Raw genomic sequence first — 19,487 nt, forward strand, 5'->3', positions numbered from 1 at the left:
ATCCTATTGGCCGAAGCATCATGGGACAATATCCTGGAAGGGCTGTGCAAGTTTTAAGCAAACTCTTGATGCCAACCTAGACAAAAAAAATGTTGGAGATCAGCGATCAGGATTCTTTAAAGCGATCAGACGCTATTGGAATCCAGCACCCATCAGGTAGTATGGCACAATGGTCAAGGATGGTGGGATTTGTGGTTCAAATTCTAGAGATCGCCATACTGGCTTTAATGAGATGGGTGAGCAGATTTCAGCTATCACACTGGGGGAGAGAAATTGTAACCTTTCCCTCCCTCACAATTTTTCCTGATGAGTATTTCTCTCTCTGTCCCCTTGCTGCTTTCTCCCTGTTAGGGAAAAGTTGTGTTTTCACCCTGTGTAGATGTCAGCTTTCTCTAAATGCATACGAAGAACACACAACAGCTTCAAGAAAAGTGATTTTCATTAGGAAATGGAGCTGGGAGGGGGGAATGTCAGCCTCTCCCCTAGCACTATGGTCCCAACCTGAATCTTTCCCTGTGACAGCTAACATTTAAAGCTGTACATTAAAATATTTAATGTGAGTTTTGTTTTGTTGACTGAGGCCCTAATAGGAGATCTCTGTGACTGTATCTTTCAACTCTTTGGATTCACACACCATACATTTAAAGTACTCTTATACCACTTTAACAATTGTTGTTGTTGTTTAGTCGTTTAGTCGTGTCCGACTCTTCGTGACCCCATGGCCCAGAGCACGCCAGGCACTCCTGTCTTCCACTGCCTCCCGCAGTTTGGTCAAACTCATGCTGGTAGCTTCGAGAACACTGTCCAACCATCTCGTCCTCTGTCGTCCCCTTCTCCTTGTGCCCTCCATCTTTCCCAACATCAGGGTCTTTTCCAGGGAGTCTTCTTTTCTCATGAGGTGGCCATAGTATTGGAGTCTCTGCTTCAGGATCTGTCCTTCCAGTGAGCACTCAGGGCTGATTTCCTTCAGAATGGATCGGTTTGATCTTCTTGCAGCCCATGGGACTCTCAAGAGTCTCCTCCAGCACCATAATTCAAAAGCATCAATTCTTCGGCGATCAGCCTTCTTTATGGTCCACCTCTCAATTCCATACCTCACCACTGGGAAAACCATAGCTTTAACTATACGGACCTTTGTTGGCAAAGGTCTGTATAGTTTAAAGGTCCGTAACAGTCATGGCTCCCCTTAAAAATTCCTGGGAACTGTAGTTTAAGGGTGTTGGGAATTATAGTTCTGTAGGAGGAAGCACTAACAAACTGCAGTTCCCAGGATTCATTGGGGGAAATAATGACTGATAAAGTGGAATAAGAGTACTATAAATGTAGTGTGTAAATCCAAAAAATGTTGGAAGATCCAACCACAGAGACGTCTTGTCATCTTGTCTAGTTAGTCAACAAAACAATACTCAAGTTAAGTCACTATCCTCCAGTTCACAACAAATGAAACCGAGGGGTCTATAAAAAGACTTGCATAAAGCAGCATAATGAGGTCAAAGCCACGGAGTGAGAAATAGAGGTCAGGAGTATTTGCCAACCTCTTTCCTAGTCAATAGCCTACTGTGACTATCCAAGCTGAGCGTAAAAATTGGTACACCCGGATGCTGCCAGTCCAGGGCTGATGCTGTTCTCTTTCATTCTCTGGTTCATGTTGTCCTTGTCAGGACAAGGACAATTATGGGAATCTCATTTTTCCAGGAAAAGAAAGGCAATTCCCCAAACAAGGATTGCTTTTTAAAAGTTATGCACATTGTGGCTGAATTTTTAAAGAGCAGTTTCTAAAGGCGCTTCCAGGTGGTCTCTGTTTTCGGATACGGTTCAGTCACGCAGCAGCAAATTCAGATTGTAGTTGGTTGGGGGTCTTGAGCAACAAACCTGCTTCCCCCAAAGTATGGACTTTTTGCAGTCAGAAAATGCTATGTGGGAGGGGGGGGACACACACAAAAATGGGGGGGGTCAAGGAGGGTCACTTGGTGAGGGAGTGAGAAATGTCCCTATTTTCATCTGAAGAATGTTGGAGAGTAATGGCTTCCCCATCAGCGAGGCTGAAAAAATAGATCAGATTTATGTTCAGATTTTATACATAGAATGAAGGGGTGCTATCTTGTCCTCCACTTCTGGTCACCTCTAGACTGCCAGCGTTTTGCAAGACAGTTTCAAGTGCATACCAGACATTAGTTTTGCACAATTAAAAGGTAAAGGCAAAGGGACCCCTGACTATTAGGTCCAGTCACGGATGACTCTGGAGTTGCAGCGCTCATCTCACTTTATTGGCTGAGGGGGCTGGCGTACATGTGGCCAGCATGACTAAGCCGCTTCTGGCGAACCAGAGCAGCGCACGGAAACGCCGTTTACCTTCCCGCTGGAGAGGTACCTATTTATCTACTTGCACTTTGACGTGCTTTCGAATTGCTGGGTTGACAGGACCAGGAACCGAGCAACAGGAGCTCACCCTGTCACGGGAATTCGAACCATTGACCTTCTGATCGGCAAGTGCTAGGCTCTGTGGTTTAACCCACAGCGCCATCCGTGTCCGCACAATTAGAACAGATTAAAATGGATATAAGCAGTGGCACGTCACCCCTGCTTGTTCCTGCTCCCCTTAACCACTGGTTAGGCCCAGTGGCAGCCACAATGTGTGACAAAATCCTTCTTACAACATGGCAAGGCCGTAGAGACAACGGGCATATGAAGCAGCTATGTGAAAAAGCAAAAACATCCTGCTTAGTAAATGGTTAGATATATCCCATCCTCCAATCTGCTTCAGTTTGCACTCTATGTAGAATCGCAGAGATGGAAGGGGCCACGAGAGTCATCTAGTCCACCCCCTGCATTGCAGGAATCTTTCACCCAATGTAGGGCTCACAGCTATGACCCTGGGATTAACAGTCTCATGCTCCACCACCTGAGTCAGCAAACTTTTTCAGCAGGGGGCCAGTCCACTGTCCCTCAGAGCTTGTGGTGGGCCGGACTATATTTTGGAAAAAGAAAGAAAGAAAGAATGTGTTAAGTTGTGGGTGAACATATCAGACGACACAGCGATTCTTCCAAAGCAGCTCTTTATTTGTAAGCTGGAACAGAACTGAACTGAAGGGCTCAGTCAGCCTGCTTATATAGAGCTCCAGTACAACGTTACTGTAGCAACTTTCTAAAACTATCCAATCACTGAACGTCACTTTCGATCCTTCATTTGCGTAAAAACTATCCAATCACTGAACGTCACTTTCGATCCTTCATTTGCATAACTATCTACAGTATCCCCCTGCTGGCCCAGGGTGAGAACTTCAGTACAGTGGTGCCCCGCAAGACGAATGCCTCGCAAGACGGAAAACCCGCTAGACGAAAGGGTTTTCCGTTTTTGAGTTGCTTCGCAGGACGAATTTCCCTATGGGCTTGCTTCGCAAGACGAAAATGTCTTGCGAGTCTTGAGATTTTTTTCCCGCTTTTCCCCCCTTTATCTAAGCCGCTAAGCCTTTAATAGCCTTTTAGCAGCTAATCCGATAAGCCGATAAGCCTTTAATAGCCGCTAAACCGCTAATAGCGCTAATCCGTTAAGCCGCTAATAGGGTTGCTTCGCAAGACGAAAAAACCGCTAGACGAAGACTCTCGCGGAACGGATTAATTTCATCTTGCGAGGCACCACTGTACATAACAGAATGAATTCCTGTGCCCCACAAATAACCCAGAGATGCATTTTAAATAAAAGGACACATTCTACTCATGTAAAAGCACACTGATTCTTGGACCAACCGCGGGCCAGATTTAGAAGGCGATTGGGCCGGATCCAGGCTCCGGGCCTTAGTTTGCCTACCCATGGCCTGAGCTATCCAATATGTACCCATGCTCTGTGGAGGACCGCTGTGCGTTTACAACAAAACTTTCTGCAAGCGCTGCAGCTGCACCTCAGTGGTAGATCAGCTGCTTCGCATGCAGAAGGGCCACAGTTCAAATCACCAGCATTCCCTGTGTATGCAAGAAAGTTGCAATGTGGCAAACGCCTCTTTACAAGCACAGTTGCCCCCAAGAGAGAGCCAGGGCCAGTCCCATCTCCCTGGCACACAACTTATGTTTGCCACAGTCCACGCATGTGAAACATTTTATTCTGTTTTAAATTCTGATGTTGTTGAAGCTTCTCACATTTCGGGGGGTTTGTTTCCCCCAAGTGTGCATATAAAATTATTTATGTGCACACTTGAAAAATTTCACGGGTGAAGTGGCAGCAATAACAGAATCTGGAGGTGCTCTCCTTCTGAGCCTTCTTTTTGCTGGGGGAAACAGAGATAGTGGGAGGAGCCCATACTGGAATCTAAAAGCAGCTGAGGCAGCTACAGTGGCAGGACTTCTTTTGTTATTAAAAGTTATTTTTGTCGAAACCCACCATTGTGTCAGAAGAGGCTTTGGGGGAAATTCATACAAATGGAAATCCATATTTTTTTTAAAAAAGGGAATCCATATAAAAGCGGGGCAGAGGGAGAAGCTTTCCCCTCTAAGGGCCACATGCAGTAGTTTAGTGGGTAGTTGGGGACCCCATGCCACAGAGCAGGGGTAGGCAACCTAGGGCCCGGGGGCTGGATGCGGCCCAATCGCCTTCTCAATCCGGCCCGTGGACGGTCCGGGAATCAGCATGTTTTTACATGTGTAGAATGTGTCCTTTTATTTAAAATGCATCTCTGGGTTATTTGTGGGGCATAGGAATTCGTCCATTATTTTTTTCAAAATATAGTCTGGGCCCCCCCCACATGGTCTGAGGGACAGTGGACCAGCCCCCTGCTGAAAAAGGTTGCTGACCCCTGCCACAGAGCATGGTTGGAACCAGTGGCATAGTGTGGGTTGCCAGCTCCCGGGGCCATGTGGAGGGGGTGGGAGGGTAACAGATGGAGTACACATGCGCATTCAACTGCCTAACAGCATCCATGCCACCCAGGAGATCGCAGCTGCAGAGATAAGAAAAGAAGAGTTGTTCTGTTGTCTGGAGAGGTCACTTCTTGGTTCGCACTGAGAAGCCGTTTCCAATGGAGCCCAGTGCTGGAAGCACACAGCACCGGGTGTTGAGTTTTTGCGCCTGGGACAACCGCCCCTGTGGTCCCCCCCATGCTACGCCACTGGTTGGAACCAGCAGTGGGTGGCAGCAACAACACACATTCCTCCCCCCTCTCTCATACACATAAACATACAGTGATCGCACCTACAAATCCGGGTCATGTAACCTGATTGATACAACTGGCTGGATTCACTGCCCCCCAGGCTGCGCTGTGGCGATTCCCACTATGAGAAGCTTGCTCCTCCAGCTAACTTGGCAAAGGTGAGGGCAGGGCAGCCACTCCATGGGAGGAGCCTGGCGGGAGGTCAGTGCTGCTTAACGCTTTGCTGAAGTGCCCCATAAACACAGTGCAGAACGAAACACAATCTGCCCTCGCGCGGCTTCCCTATTTAGGAGAATACGCTGCTGTTTGCTGCTAAATTAACTCTTGACTCCTGGGGTATGATGTCACATGACCTCTATGGTATAAGGTTACCATTCATTCCAGAAATGTGTCCAATGGGAAGGCCAGCGTCTGATCTCATGCCTGCCTACCTTTCCTTATTTATTTCTGTTGATGCTGATCTTTAAATAACAGCCAAGGTACAATTTCCCACATGACATTCTATTGTAAATGTGCAGGGGGAACAGGGAACCTGATGTTAGTTTCCTTCCACCTCCCTCACCTTTGCCTGGGATGCTCATGAACCGGTTGCACATAAAGGACTATATAAAGGAACATAAGCTTGAAGTGCAAGGCATAATACGATATGATGTTCAAACTGTATTCTCAGGGTAAACCTAGGGCTCCTTGGAAGCTTGCCAAGGGTTTCGCAATATATTTATTTATTGTTCACATTCTTATTTTTCCTACCTTTCCTGCAAGGAGCAGAGTACTATATGTAGTCACGTCCCTGCCCCTTGGTTTCCTCACAAGGTAGGTGGGGATGGAAGGGGATTTGATTCAGTGCGCATTTAAAGGCAAACTGAACAAATTCACACTTTCTAAGACAGTATGCTAACGGAGACAGACATCCACCGAAAATTGCCCTTCTCCAAATTTTGCAGTGCAGCGCTCCAGCCAAGCAACATGTACATAATTGCATATACTAGGGTCAAGTGTGCATATATAAATGCATGTGTTACTGAAAGCAGCATACAAAATTGGGGGAACTTGGTTTGCAAAGTAATGGGAAATTTCTAAAATGATGGTGACTTTTAAGGGGGGAGATTGCAAATTCATATGGAGAACTGAACTTTAGATTTGAAAAATGAGAAACAGGAAGAAAACCAGAATTCACATATTTGCCCATGCCCACAGGTAACTTAGGGACGCGGGTGGCACTGTGGGTTAAACCACAGAGCCTAGGACTTGCCAATCAGAAGGTTGGCGGTTCAAATCCCTGCAGTGTGGGTGAGCTCCTGTTGCTCGGTCACCGCTCCTGTCAACCTAGTAGTTCGAAAACACGTCAAAGTGCAAGTAGATAAATAGGTACCGCTCTGGCGGGAAGGTAAACGGTGTTTCCATGCACTGCTCTGGTTCACCAGAAGCAGCTTAGTCATGCTGGCCACATGACCCGGAAACTGTACGCCGGCTCCCTCGACCAATAAAGCGAGATGAGTGCCACAACCCCAGAGTCGGCCACGACTGGACCTAATGGTCAGGGGTCCCTTTACCTTTACCTTTACAGGTAACTTAGGCCAAGAAGTAGTGACTGACCAACAATTCAGCTTCATGGAAGAATATAATGATTTGAACCTGGGTCTCCCCATTCCATCACCCTAACCCCAACACCTGCTGCTTCATTTATGATGGCAAAGCTTCCTTGTAAGCCAGCTTGTCTACCTCTGCAGTAGGAGTGGATTCAGTGTATTCTTGGTTGTGCTCCTGACTTGAAGGAATGCTATTCTTGCCAGGCTGTGGCACACAGATCCCCGACTGCACATTGCATTGTTTTTTGTCATTGCCAGCTTCCTTTACTGCCAAGCTGAGGGTCAGCGCTGCCAACTGACAGCACCAATGGGGAATAACCTACCCGATGGTGGGGAGACAGATTCCAACGATTCCTTTCCCTCATCCTTTTCATCAAGTGATCAGCACTGTCACGGAATCAGCTATCTGTTCAGTGAGAAGAGTTTGGATTTGAAGAGTTTGGATTTTGGGTAGTGAGATCAGCGCGCCCAGGCTTCGCGGACCTCTCCGCGAGCAGCGGCAGCGCTGCCGCTGCTTGCGGAGAGTTGCCGGCATGCCGAAGCCTGCGCGCGCTGAGATCAGCGCGCCCAGGCTTCGCGGACCTCTCGTGCCTTCAAAAGCCGTCCGGGATAGCGGGAAGCGCTTCCCTGCTATCCCGGACTGCTTTTAAAATGCTGGCGGTGGGGAGCAAAGCCTTTCGGCCCCCACCAGCCTTCCTGGACCTCTTCTGAAGGCCGGAGGGGGGGGAAAGGCTTTGCTCCCCACCGCTAGCATTTAAAAGAGGTCCCCGGAGATTTCCCTATGGGCTTTCGTCTTGCGAAGCAAGCCCATAGGGAAATTCGTTTTGCGAAGCGCCTCCAAAACGGAAAACCCTTTCGTCTAGCGGGTTTTCCGTCTTGCGAGGCATTCGTCTTGCGGGGTACCACTGTATTGTACGGTGAAATGTTTCCATCAACATTTTTAAAAAAGCGTTAAACCGAAATGCACTTAAAGATCAAAAGAATACAGGCGAATGCATTTAGAAACACAACATTATTTTACCCAAATCTCAAAACGAACCATGGACCTCGTCATTTGAGAGGCTGATGCTTGACTTTTCAAATGCAAATCTGGCAGCTCAGCTGTAGTATAGAAATGTCATAATTCCATCTGTCTGAAAACTACACGTCATGATATCCTTTTCTGGCCTTTCTGTCTCTCCTCCTCTCCTAGGGCAAGCATCTTATCTTGCTCCAAAGGCCTTTTCGCCCATCTGATGTACTCTGCTGGGTTCTGTGCTGCCTGCAGAGTACACAATGTCCCTGTAATGAGTAGGTGCTGTGAAATAATAAGAGCACAGTTGCTGGGGGAAAGTGGCTGATGATATGTTGAAACAGCCATCCTTGCGCAGGGGATTAGTGCATAATATTGTTTAAGGGCATTCAAGCCTTCAGAAGCATAGTCTGAATTATAGAGAATCACGCCCTGCCTCTGAGCTTCCTGAAAACATGTGGCTGGCCCCAGTCAAAAACAGAATGCTGGGCTAGATGGACTCACGCAGGGCCAACCCTACCGTTAGGCAAAGCTGCCTCGGGCAGCAGATGTTCAGGGGTGGACTGGTCAGCAGCAGTCATGTGCTGGGAGGACAGTGTGTCCTGGTCCTCCTAAGCTAGCCTGCTGTCCTCAGAGTCTGGAGGCGGTTGGAGGATGGATGGCGGCTAACAGATTGAGGTTGAATCCTGACAAGACAGAAGTACTGTTTTGGGGAAACAGGAGGCGGGCGGGTGTGGAGGACTCCTTGGTCCTGAATGGGGTAACTGTGCCCCTGAATGGGGTAACTGTGTCCAGGGCAGCTGTTTATCAGCTCTATCTGGTACGCAGGATGAGACCCTATCTGCCCGCAGACTGTCTCACCAAAGCGGTGCATGCTCTAGTTACCTCTCGCTTGGACTACTGCAATGCGCTCTACGTGGGGCTACCTTTGAAGGTGACCTGGCCAGAATGCGGCAGCTAGACTGGCGACTGGGAGCGGACGCCGAGACCATATAACACTGGTCTTGAAAGACCTACATTGGCTTCCCAGTACGTTTCCGAGCACAGTTCAAAGTGTTGGTGCTGACCTTTAAAGCCCTAAACGGCCTCGGTCCAGGATACCTGAAGGAGCGTCTCCACCCCCATCATTCTGCCCGGACGCTGAGGTCCAGCTCCGAGGGCCTTCTGGTGGCTCCCTCACTGCGAGAAGCCAAGCTACAGGGAACCAGGCAGAGGGCCTTGTCGGTAGTGGCGCCCGCCCTGTGGAACGCCCTCCTACCAGATGTCAAAGAGAAAAACAACTACCAGACTTTTAGAAGACATCTGAAAGCAGCCCTGTTTAGGGAAGTTTTTAATGTTTAATAGGTTATTGTATTTTAATATTCTGTTGGAAGCCGCCCAGAGTGGCTGGGGAAACCCGGCCAGATGGGCGGGGTATAAATAAATTGTTGTTGTTGTTGTTGTTATATCACTACTGAAATAAGATTCATCTTGTCCTCCTAAGGCAGCAGTCTGTTTGGGGCCGAGTCCATGTTGTGACCCAACAAGGCAGTCCATGGGCACTTTGAAGTTGAGCCCCTCATGACCATCAGAGGGAGTCCCTTCCGTTCCTCATTTCCCAAGAATGAGTTCTGTGGCACGACAACAGCTATTTGCTGGTTTTGCTGCAACAGACTGACACGGTTGTCTGGAAAAAAATGAAAACTCAAAAACTGAAAGCATGCTTGGATCACGCCTCCTCTTTTCACAATTCTGCTGTAAAGAGGGAAGAGGGGGAAGTCGCACACAGATCTAAAAGATTGCCAGTGGCTCTCAGTATATTTCCGAGCACAGTTCAACGTGTGGGTGCTGACCTTGAAAGCCCTAAACGGCCTCGGCCCAGTATACTGCATTTTTTGCTCTATAAGACTCACTTTTTCCCTCCTAAAAAGTAAGGGGAAATGTGTGTGCGTCTTATGGAGCAAATGCAAGCTGCACAGCTATCCCAGAAGCCAGAACAGCAAGAGGGATTGCTGCTTTCACTGCGCAGCAATCCCTCTTGCTGTTCTGGCTTCTGAGATTCAGAATATTTTTTTTTCTTGTTTTCCTCCTCCAAAAACTAGATGCGTCTTGTGGTCTGGTGCGTCTTATAGAGCGAAAAATACGGTACCTGAAGAAGTGTCTTCACCCCCATCGTTCAGCCCTGACACTGAGGTCCAGCGCCGAGGGCCTTCTGGCAGTTCCCTCACTGCAAGAAGTGAGGTTACAGAGAACCAGGCAGAGGGACTTCTCGGCAGTGGATCACCCTTCCATCAGATATCATGGAAATAAACAATACTTTGACTTCCAGAAGACATCTGAAGGTAGCCCTGTACAAGGAAGTTTATAATGGCTGATGTTTTACTGTGGTTTTATAATTTGTTGGAAGCCGCCCAGTGTAGCTGGGGCAACCCAGTCAGATGGGCGGCAGGTAAAATAAATTATTTTACATGAATTTACACAAATTATTTTACACTGATAATCATCATCATCATCATGCATTCCACTTTTGATATTGTAGCGGAAGCGTCTAAATGCACAACTCAAGATTGGGTCACATATGCGCTTGCTTTGTTTATGATAAATAAGATGAAAGATGGAAAAGTCTTTTTTAATAACCATCAACCGTGTAAAAAAACCTCTTGCTTTGTTCAATTCTCTTTCTCACATTATGCTGGTTCATGAACGTGTGGAGTGGCTCAATTCATAAGCTCTGTTTATTGCGTTAAAATCTGTAATGGCATGTCATCCCTTGATGGTGCAGTCATCATCAGATGATGAACGTGTATGTGAACCAACTCTCCTGGGCACTTTCTGCTTCAGTTCTTGCAGCAGCCAAGGAGGCAGCCATACATTTGAAGCACCCGTCTCACAAGAACCCCCCCCCCCCGGGAATTGTCGTTTGTCGAGGGGGCTTCTTCCTCATTTGATCTCACCACACACAAATATGTCATATACACATATGCACCTGTCACCTTGAGCCAATTGCAACCTCTCCACTGAGCCTACCTCACAAGATTGCTGTAAAGAAAAATGAATCTGTCTTCGACAGATAAATGGAATGAAGTTACCATATTTTTTGCTCTATAAGGCGCACCAGACCATAAGACGCACGTACTTTTTGGAGGAGGAAAACAAGAAAAAAATATTCTGAATCCCAGAAGCCTCTTCAGGGCAGTGGGATGAAGGCTCCCCGTGCCCTGAAGAGGCTTCGCGCAGCTAAGCCAGAAGCTAGAACAGCAAGAAGGAGCGCAGTGCAGCTATCCCTGTTGCTGTTCTGGCTTCTGGGATAGCTGCGCAGCCTGCATTCGCTACATAAGACGCACACACATTTCCCCTTACCTTTTAGGAGGGAAAAGTGCGTCTTATAGAGCGAAAAATATGGTGAATATTAGCTGTAAGCTTCCTTGAGTCCTGTGAGGGGATAAGGCAGGAAACAACAACAACAACAACAACAACAACAACAACAACAACAACAGAAAAAGAAAAAAGAAACTATGGCAATGATCAGGAACATACCAGAGAGTAAATCCTATTGAATTCAGTGGGACTTACTTCTGAGTAAAATGCTTAGGATTGTAGTGTAAGGCTCCACAGTCTTTACCCAGTTACCTGGGAGTAAGCTCTATTGAATACAGTGAGACTTCTGAGTAAAGGCTTGCAGTGTGAGGTCCCGTTTGCTTCCTAAAAAAAATGGCCGGCTGCTAAAGCATCGCAATTAAAAGAACGTAAAGTGATTGGCTAACTTTTCCTTCAAAATTATAGGAAGGGCTTCGTAAGCCAGCACCACAATTTTCCTTCATTTCGTGCAGGTATTTTATTTTCAGCATAAATAGGACTCTGTTTTTGCATGCCCCCCCCCAGCAAAGCCCCCTGTTTCCAAAAAGGACCGTGTGTGTGTGTCTAATTTTCCCCACTTCTTTTAATTGTTCTCCAAGACACAGAATGCAGGAATAAAGGAAGCCAGGACATTCCAGTAGGCTGTCCAGTATAGATGTCAGGAGCTGCGCAATCTCTCCTCCCAGTATGTCCCAACTAAACAAAAGGGGAGGTTATGCTTTTTCCAAGTCAGACGCAACACGTCCCACAGTACAGCTGCAACTTATGGCAAATCACTAACCCCATGGGGGCTATGATTGTGTTTGGGCTCAAGGGCTGTGTTCTCAGCACTGTGCAAGATTATACGACTCACCAAAGGGTAATTAATTCAGCCTAATTTATCATCTGCAATTACAAGTTCATTATTTACCCTTCATTTCTCAATTGCCATTTACAATCCAGTGTTTATTATGCATTGTTTGCATTAGAATTCTCGACAGTCAGTCTAATTGGAGTGTATTGATGAATATTCCTGGGATGCTTGAGTTCATTTGAACAACCCAATAAAACTGCTAATAGGAAAAATGTGTATTTCAGGCAGAGTGTTACTGTCTCTTTTCTTTCTTTCTTTCTTTCTTTCTTTCTTTCTTTCTTTCTTTCTCTCTCTCTCTCTCTCTCTCTCTCTCTCTCTCTCTCTCGCTCTTTCTTTCTTTCTTTCTTTTCTTTCTTTCTTTCTTTCTTAGCTTTCCCCCAAATTCCTTATTTCAGAATTTATAAGATGGAAGTATTTCCCCTGTTTGGAAAAAATAAATTAAAAGTCAGCCCTTTAAAAGTCACACAAGAAATAACTTTTGGCTGCAACCCTGCACTCACTTACCTAGGAGTAAATAGTAAATTACACTGAACTCAATTGGACTTACCTCTGATTTAATTGTTTGCCACATGGTTTGGCTTAGCGCTCTGTGCGCACTGTGCCATTGTCAGTAACAGACCATGCTGCAGAGTTCACTGTTAAGTATGCCTGAGGGTCTGGAGTGTGCCAATCAGAAAATTTGACTTCCTTTTCTTATAAACATAATAAAATAATAAAAATAAAAATAAACAGACATTTAAAAAGTCCTATACCTTTTAAAAGGTAAAGGTAAAACTGACCGTTAGGTCCAATCGCGGACGACTCTGGGGTTGCGGCGCTCATCTTGCTTTACTGGCCGAGGGAGCCGGCGTACAGCTTCCGGGTCATGTGGCCAGCATGACTAAGCCGCTTCTGGCGAACCAGAGCAGCGCATGGAAACGCCGTTTACCTTCCTGTCAGAGCAGTACCTATTTATCTACTTGCACTTTGACGTGCTTTCAAACTGCTAGGTTGGCAGGAGCAGGGACCGAGTAATGGGAGCTCACCCCATTGTGGGGATTCAAACCGCCCACCTTCTGATCAGCAAGCCCTAGGCTCTGTGGTTTAGACCACAGCGCCACCCGCGTCCCTTTTAGAAAGTCTAAATTCAAAACCCAGATTGGACATAAAAATCTGTGGTTTGGACCATTTGACTTTAAGCCAAGAAACCGCACCATGAGTATTGACCTCTCCTCTGGGATGCCTCATCAAATGTTGCTTTTGCAACTCCCACAAGGCTGTGTATGGATGTAGATAAGCCTTCAGCACTTTGGGAAAGAAGGCATTTTGTACAGGCAAACAAGTCTTTAATACAGAGTCAACTGGTTCTTTCCATGCCGTTTCTCCTTGTTTTCTGCAGAATCCAGCCATGCATAGTTCTGATTGCCTGATAACACCAGGGTCTCCCCAGAAACGGACTTAGATTAGAAGGTGTAAGGAGCCAAAATAATGTTTTGGGGCACAATCTAGTACAGCACCCAAAAATGTGCATTTCTGGGTTCTGTGCAAGATCGTGGTCTCGAAAAAATGTTTTTTTCAAGGCAACAGCACAGCAGTAATAATAATAATAATAATAATAATAATATATTATTTATACCCCGCCCATCTGACTGGGTTTCCCCAGCCACTCTGGGCGGCTCCCAACTGAATATTAAAAACACAATACAGCATTAAACATTATAAACATCCCTAAACAGGGCTGCCTTCAGATGTCTTTTAAAAGTAAGATAATTGCTTGTTGCCTTGACATCTGATGGGAGGGCGTTCCACAGGGCAGGCGCCACTACCAAGAAGGCCCTCTGCCTGGTTCCCTGTAACCTAACTTCTTGCAGGGAGGGAACCACCAGAAGGCCCTCGGCACTGGACCTCAGTGTCCGGGCTGAACTCAAAATGGCCACAATGATCTCTCGCAAAAAAAGGATGTCCCAATTTTCCCAGGGCACTTGGTGGATGTACACGACCTCTTTTGCTTGCAGACATAATCGGTGGGGATTTTAGGGAGATTTTAGACTAAGTTTTAGACTAAGGCTGCCTAAACACTACGCAGCTTATTCTTTACCTCAAATAATTACTCGGTTGTCAGCCCCTACATAAACATATTTGTTCTTAGAACCTAGTTAAGATTCATTTGCTGAAAAGATATGATTATACAATTTATTAGTACGTTTCTGGAACAACATGTAGATATGTGGTATTTTACGATAGGTGTGTGAAAAACGAGGTTCATTTTTAAAGCTGTTTATTTGGAAACACTCAAGCTTCACAAATCAATATCGTAAAACTGTTTAGATGTTTAACAGTAGTTGTGTGTGTGTGGGGTGTGTGTGTGTGTGTGTGTGTGTGTGTGTGTGTGTAACTTCTGATTCTCCACCCACCCCTCAAATCACTCATAATGGTGTAGGACTAGATCAAGGGTCTGATTTTATAAGGAATGGGACATTTTTATCTTTATTTTGGCTAATCAATGTTCAGCTGACTGCCCCCCCCCCACTTTCTACCTTTTCATTCCCAGGCTAAAATATTTTATTTTTCTTACTTTTCCTATTCCCCAAACTGAGGAAACAAAATGTGTTTTTCAGGTTTCTCCAATTCTCTTTGCAAAGGAGTGGATGTTTGTTGTCGTGAAAGGCTTTTCAGCTGTCAAAAGTGACAGGTCTCTTGATAAGACAAATTCTAAATCTGGAGTCTTCTTCACATCTTGATCTTCTTCTCCTTACTCCTCTGGATGCCTCAGGGGACCGTGGCTCCTGAGGCGGAAGACTTCACTCCTTGTCAGTCATCTCTTTCTAGCAGTCTGCCCGCATTTCGCTAGCAACAACACACCAATCCTCTCAGTTCCTTTGCCTGTGTTCCCCAAGACTTGGGGAGCAGAGCCTTCCTGCATGAACCCTGAGAGACAATCTCCAAATTGTTAAGGACCGCACCGTTTACCTGAAGGCATTTATTTACCATATTTTTTGCTCTATAAGACTCACTTTTTCCCTCCTAAAAAGTAAGGGGAAATGTGTGTGCGTCTTATGGAGCGAATGTAGGCTGCGCAGCTATCCCAGAAGCCAGAACAGCAAGAGGGATCACTGCTTTCACTGCGCAGTGATCCCTCTTGTTGTTCTGGCTACCGAGATTCAGAATATTTTTTTCCTTGTTTTCCTCCTCCAAAAACTAGGTGCGTCTTATGGTCTGGTGCGTCTTATGGAGCAAAAAATACGGTACTTTGTAGGTTCTAGTCAACTCTCAGCTCACTTGCCTCTTGGGCCATGAAGGAGCCGGCAGAGCAATGATGGCAAGAATCTTAAGGTACTGAAGGATAAAACAGATTGGCAGGTGGGGCGGACTCTCCTCCTCAGATAGTGCAATTTTATAGCCTATGTGTTTTGGCAAGATGGTATGTCAATAGGATGTACTGCTATAGCTATATACAGTGGTACCTTGGTTCCTGAACGGCTTGGCTACCGAACAAATCGGCTCCCGAACGCCGCAAACCCGGAAATGAGTGTTCCGGTTTGCGGACTTTTTCGGAAGCTTCTGATTGCAGCCAATCGGAAGCCGTGCCTTGGTTTTCAAACCATTTCAGGAGTCGAAAGGACTTCCGGAATGGATTAAGTTCGAGAACCAAGTACCACTGTACTTGATATACACCCCCAATTCTGCAACACAGTTTGCAACTGAATTTCAAGCAAATTTGTGGTGTTGCTGGCCTCCTTCTATCTCAGGAGACAGTGGGGGAGTGTGGAGGGGTGAAGTCAAACCATTGGAGAGTTGTGTCTGTAGAGACCGATATGTTTTGTTGCAGCTGGGGCAGAGAGCCAGTGTGGTGTAGTGGTTAGGAGCGGTAGACTTGTAATCTGGTGAACTGGGTTCGCTTCCCCGCTCCTCCACATGCAGCTGCTGGGTGACCTTGGGCTAGTCACACTTCTCTGAAGCCTCTCAGCCTCACTCACCTCACAGAGTGTTTGTTGTGGGCGAGGAAGGGAAAGGAGATTGTTAGCCGCTTTAAGGCTCCTTTGGGTAGTGATAAAGCGGGATGTCAAATCCAAATCCAAACACTTCAGATGAAGGCGTCCGGTTGTGGTGCTGCAGAGGCACCAAAGCGTTTATGCTCTCTGTGCTCCTCCTCCCAGAGGCTGTTCCTCCTCTGGTCACTGCTATGGGTGTACAACCTGACTATCTGTCTCCAGGCACTGTGGTCGACTGCAGGGGATTCCCACATGGTGGGGTTGATGTGGCCAGCCTTCACTTCACGTTTGAAGGCATCTTTGTAATGCAAAGATGCCTGGTGCCTGAAGCCAGCTCCCCATAGAGCACATCCCTGGGGATCCTGCCATCTTCCATTCTGTAGACATGACCAAGCTAGCATAGATCAAGGTTACCAGACGTCCCCGTTTCCCATACAAAATCCATTGAAGTTGAAAAGTGTCCCTGGATTCATTGAAAAAAACATCTGGTAACCTGAGCGTAGATGGCACTGAGACAGAAGTGTGAACATGCTGGGAATGTGGGCTTGGGAGAGAGCAGCTTTGTTTGAAACTATGTCCTGCCAAATTTATACAGTTCTGCTTATTCTGCTTCTCCTCTGGGTGAACCAGGGTTCAAAGATCTATGCATGGCATTGAAGCCACTAGAGAAACTGCTCAACCCCCCCCCCCCCCGCTGTCCCTGTCCAGCTCCCATCGTTGCTGATATATCTGCAACACGTAGCCCACATGCACACCAAACATTTAAAGTAGTATGATACCCCTTTAAAACAGCCTTGGTTTCCCCCAACAAATTCTAGGAGGTGTAGTTTGTTCAGGGTGCTGTAGTTTATTAGGAGACTCCTATTCCCCTCCCAGCGCTGCAGTTCCCACAGTGGTTTCACAATCAATACCTTTTCCTAGAGGACTCTGGGAATTGTAGTTCTGTGAAGGGAAGAGCAAACAACACCTCCCAGAATTATCTAGGACAAGCCATGGCGCTTTGAAGTGGAATCAAATCCATGTTGCTGCTGATGATGCTGTCTTCCTCCCTTCTGGTGTTACTAGAAATCTGTCATCCTAAAACAACAACAACAACAACAACAACAACAACAACAACAGCTCACTGTAAAATGAATGCTCACATGGCGTCCAGAATTCTGGCCACACAGTGGATCTTGACGGATCCTGGTGGATCCCAACGAGCAGGGTGATGGCGAAGTAGGATAAATGCTAATGTGATGAGGCCATGTCATGTGTGTGTTTTTCTGCTATGTGTTACCAGGGAGACGTGAACTGGTGGCATCCACATATCTCCCTGTAACATGAAGTTTGGGCCTCACGGTTCCAAAGTTCACAGCCCATTAGTCATGGCTATTTATTGGCCCGAGGAATTGCTGCTGATTGATGGGAGACATTTCGACCCCCTGCCCCCAGGGGAGCAGGAGCATTACAGTCTCCACCCTGCTGCTTTCAGGAAGGGCGAAAGAAAAGGAAAATCTCTCTCCCCCCTCAAAACAGAGCCCCAGTATAGCGAGTGCATTCTGTGTGTTGTTCAGCAATTACCCTTTGCTTGCGCTTTCTAAACTGAACCTCCCGAGACCTGAATTTGGGGAGAACATAAGGAACATAAGGAAAAAGGAACAAAGGCTGCATGAAATGATGGTGAAGTACCACTTTAACAAGCATGGCTTCCCCCGATGGGAACTGTAGTTTGTTAAGGGTTTCCTAACAATTCCCAGCAGAGACATCACTTTGCCAACAAAGGTCCGTATAGTTAAAGCTATGGTTTTCCCAGTGGTGAGGTATGGAAGTGAGAGCTGGACCATAAAGAAGGCTGATCGCCGAAGAATTGATGCTTTTGAATTATGGTGCTGGAGGAGACTCTTGAGAGTCCCATGGACTGCAAGAAGATCAAACCGATCCATTCTGAAGGAAATCAGCCCTGAGTGCTCACTGGAAGGACAGATCCTGAAGCTGAGGCTCCAATACTTTGGCCACCTCATGAGAAGAGAAGACTCCCTGGAAAAGACCCTGATGTTGGGAAAGATTGAGGGCACAAGGAGAAGAGGACGACAGAGGATGAGATGGTTGGACAGTGTTCTCGAAGCGACCAGCATGGGTTTGACCAAACTGCGGGAGGCAGTGGAAGACAGGCGTGCCTGGCGTGCTCTGGTCCAGGGGGTCACGAAGAGTCGGACACGACTAAGCGACTAAACAACAACAATTCCCAGCAGCCTTAAACTACAGTTCCCAGGATTCCTGGAGGGAGGGGGAGCCATGAGTGATATAAGCACAATTTGAAGGTCTGGTGTGGATGTGACCCAGGTCTGCGTAACTGGGAAGTTGAGGATGCTACGTCTTCTCCCTGCTGGCATCACTGCTTGTAGGTTTGAAGAGAGCAGGTAATAGCAGGGAGGGTGGACCAGGAGGGCAAAGAGAGTTGGAAGTGGTCCACAGCAGGGAATGGGCTTTGCCAAGTGCCCCATTATGCCCAATTGCACTTGCAGAGGCTATCATTTGCAAAGCAAAGGCTGGCTATTTGGAATCCCTAGGGATGCGTGGTGGCGCTGTGGTCTAATCCACTGAGCCTCTTGGGCTTGCCGATCGGAAGGTTGGCGTTCAAATCCCTGTGACGGGGTGAGCTCCCGTTGCTCGGTCCCAGCTCCTGCCAACCTAGCAGTTCGAAAGCACACCAGTACAAGTAGATAAATAGGTACCGCTCTGGCAGGAAGGTAAACGGCGCTTCAGTGCGCTCTGGCTTCTGTCATGGTGTTCCGTTGCACCAGAAGTGGTTTAGTCATGCTGGCCACGTGACACGGAAAGCTGTCTGTGGACAAATGCTGGCTCCCTCTGCCTTAAAGCAAGATGAGCGCCACAACCCCATAGTCGCCTTTGACTGGACTTAACCATCCAGGGGTCCTTTACCTTTACCTTACCTGTTTGGGAGCCCTAAATAGGACCTGGCTGCCCTCCACCTGGGATCCAGCTTTCCCCACTAGCCACACCAGTGGCCCATATGATACCCATTTTGCAGACTAGAGTGAGGGTCAGGCTCTGAATCTTGCCTTGTGAGTCCAGGGCAGAGTCAAGGTTTGTACCAGATGTTTTCTGGTGTACCACAAATTGAAGGCCAATGTTTAAAACAGTGCGGAGCATAAGAAGAGCTACGCTGGATGAGGCAAAAATGACTCTTTAGTCCAGCATGTTGGTCTCACGGTGGCCATCCAGAGGCCTTCACAGGAAGCCCACAAAAGTAGAAGATGAGGACAATAGCACTCACTCGCATGGGATTCCCAGCCAGTGGCATTCAGAGGCTGACTGCCTCTGACATATGAAGATTAAACACGGCCATCTTGGCTCCTTTGGGCCTCTGTCTTTGAGCCACTACAGCACAGAATCTCTCCGCGATGATGCATAGTTTGACTGCTTGTTTTGTGTCTGCTTAAGAGCAGGCTTCCTCAAACTCAGCCCTCCAGATGTTTTTGGCCTACAACTCCCATGATCCCTAGCTAGCAGGACCAGGGATCTGGGATGATGGGAATTGTAGTCTCAAAATATCTGGAGGGCCAAGTTTGAGGAAGCCTG

The sequence above is a fragment of the Podarcis pityusensis genome, assembly GCF_964106645.2.
Source record: "Podarcis pityusensis genome assembly, chromosome: 2".
NCBI classification, from domain to species: domain Eukaryota; kingdom Metazoa; phylum Chordata; class Lepidosauria; order Squamata; family Lacertidae; genus Podarcis; species Podarcis pityusensis.